The sequence below is a fragment of the Arvicola amphibius genome, chromosome X (genome assembly GCF_903992535.2).
Source record: "Arvicola amphibius chromosome X, mArvAmp1.2, whole genome shotgun sequence".
NCBI lineage: Eukaryota > Metazoa > Chordata > Mammalia > Rodentia > Cricetidae > Arvicola > Arvicola amphibius.
The window spans coordinates 38,896,590-38,899,307 of NC_052065.1; the positions used below are offsets into that span (position 1 = coordinate 38,896,590).

Sequence of the window (2,718 nt, forward strand, 5' to 3'; positions counted from 1 at the left end):
AACTTTTTATTTACTCTTTCCAACAAATACTCCTTCAACAACGATTTAGACCACTGTTCAAAATGGGCCTACTGTGTTGTGTAATTTTATGTCAGTTTGACAGAAGCTAAAATCATTTTGGAGCTAAGTATCTTAATTGAAAAATAAACACCCTGACAAAGTATGCCTTTAGGCAAGCCCATGGGACGTTTCCTTGACGAATGATGATTGATGTGGAAGGAATCAGATCACTGTGGGTGGTACAACCTCTGGCCTGTTGAACTTGAGTGATATAGGAATTACTGATGTAACCAAAAGAGTTAGAAAGATGTGAAAATATCATACAGTTTGACAAAGACTTGGAAATAAAAGTGATAAAACATAAAGAAGGTAAAATAATTTTTAAAATTTAATTCTAGTTTACAGAGAATTTCCACCAACACATTATTTAATCAAAACATGTTTTCTGAGACTCAAAAGTACTCATAAGAGATTTTTGGGAAAGAAGCAGCACCAGATCCAAGATGGCAGCCAGCAGGAGGCTGATGAAGGAGCTTGAAGAGATCCACAAATGTGGAATGAAAAACTTCCATAACATTTAGGTTGATGAAGCCAATTTATTGACTTGGCAACCCTCTGTATGACAAGGGAGCCTTCAGAATTGAAATCAACTTTCCAGGAGAGTATCCATTCAAACCACCCAAGATCACATTGTAAACCAAGACCTACCACCCTAACATTGATGAGAAGGGGCAGATCTGTCTGCTGGTAATTAGTGCTGAAAACTGCAAGCCAGCCACCAAAATCGACCAAGTAATCCAGTCCCTCATAGCACTGGTGAACGACCCCCAGCCTGAGCACACATTCCGGGCTGACCTATCTGAAGTATACTCTAAGGACCGTAAAAAATTCTGTAAAAACGCTGAAGAGTTTACAAAGAAATATGGGGAAAAGCGACCTGTGGACTAAAATCTGCCATGAGTGGTTCCAGCAAGTTTGAACAGATCCCCCAGCAGTGCATTCAGATACCCCACAAAGCCAGACTCTGTGAAAAATTGATACCTGGAGTCTGCTTGTAGCAGTGACTAACTTTCTACAGTTTTCTTAATCAAAAGTGGTTTAGTTAACCTGTAAAGAAGGATTAAAAAAAATCAGATTTTCTAAAAAAAAAGTATACTCATAAGAATATTACAGGTTCAAGAAGATGGCTGAATGTGTGATGGTGATTCCTCCCAAGTATGGGTAGTTGTGTCTGATCCCTGAACTCCACATAGAAGAAAGAGAAGACCAATTCCATCAAGTTGTTCTCTGGCACACACACACACACACACACACACACACACACACACACACAAACACATACATGCATACACACATGCATATACACACAATCATATACATATACAGAGTAAATATAATTTTAAAATAAACACACAATATTTATTTTTTTTCTAATATTGGAAAACTGAAGGCAATAATAATATATAACATTAAATGTAGCAAACATTTTTATACCCATACACTGGGGTCACATAATATAAGATATTATAGTGTATAAGATGACTGTCTATACTTTCATTAAAATATTACGAAGATAAGTTACATAAAAAATGGTATGAGTATAGGGGTATTGTATTGAACATTTTCAAGACTAATATTTAATATATTTCTTCTATTTTTGATGCTGTAAATATATCATTTCTTCCTTCAATTTCATCCTTCATAACTCTCCTATATACTCCTCCTTTATTTGTTTCAAATTCATGATCTCCTTCTTCAGTAAGAGCCAAAGTCTACCTAAGAAATATTCAAATACTAGCCATGAAAATTTCTCTCTTGAGTTTTTGGTCAGGGTTGTACAAGAGTCTCCCCTCCCCCAAACATAAAGCATATTGTTGTTGCCCTTAGATGCCACCTAAGACTTTATTGCTGAAGAAGCCATAAACTTCAGAAACAGTACCCAGAGATCCCTAAGTTACAACTGACCTGAACGCCTACTCCCTGAAAAATAGCTTTTTATGATACCAGAAGTTGCCATACAAACTTGCAAAAAAGGAAGGCGATCATCAGTCCCAGCTATGATGCCAATGAACCATATCAACAACAGTCATACCATAATAACCCTCAGGGTTTAGTAGTGGTATACATCATGGAGGTAACTAACAGCTCTCCAATTGAACGTAATATTCACTCAACAAGACAGAAAATATGCCTGGTATTGAAACACTAGCCAACTATTTAGTAAAAGTGATGCCACAGATATTGCAAGAGAACCTGCAATCACTACTTTACTAAATCTGTACAATCTCTAACAGCAAACTATACATTTGTCCTTGTACTCATAGATAAGTGTAATTACATCTCATGAACTAAGCTTCTTGAAACACATGTAGCTCACTACAGGATATCACAATCAAAATGCAAAGTTGTCAAGCTCAGTTCCAAATGATATTTCTTCAAAAATTTATTTTTTCACAAGAGGAGGGAGAAAGGTTGTGACATGGGCTTGAGAAACTCTGATGCTGATAATACTCAAGAAGAGAACTTGGAGTAACAACAAATGTGAGAGGAGCAAATAAATGTCTGCTATCTTCCTTGCTTTCTGGAGAATAGTAAGGCAAATTGTGTCTGAATACTTTAGATATTTTTCTGAAGACACATGACATTGCTGTGCTTTATGTAACTTTGAACAAGCTGAGCAAGTTTCTTTAATGAACTGTAAACTTGTAACTGTTATTA

General features: G+C 36.2%; 1 pseudogene; it reads left to right on the top strand.

The window, feature by feature from the left end:
• The first annotated feature begins 503 nt into the window (after window positions 1-503).
• Window positions 504-948, top strand: LOC119805508 (annotated as a pseudogene).
• Window positions 949-2,718: the final 1,770 nt, after the last annotated feature.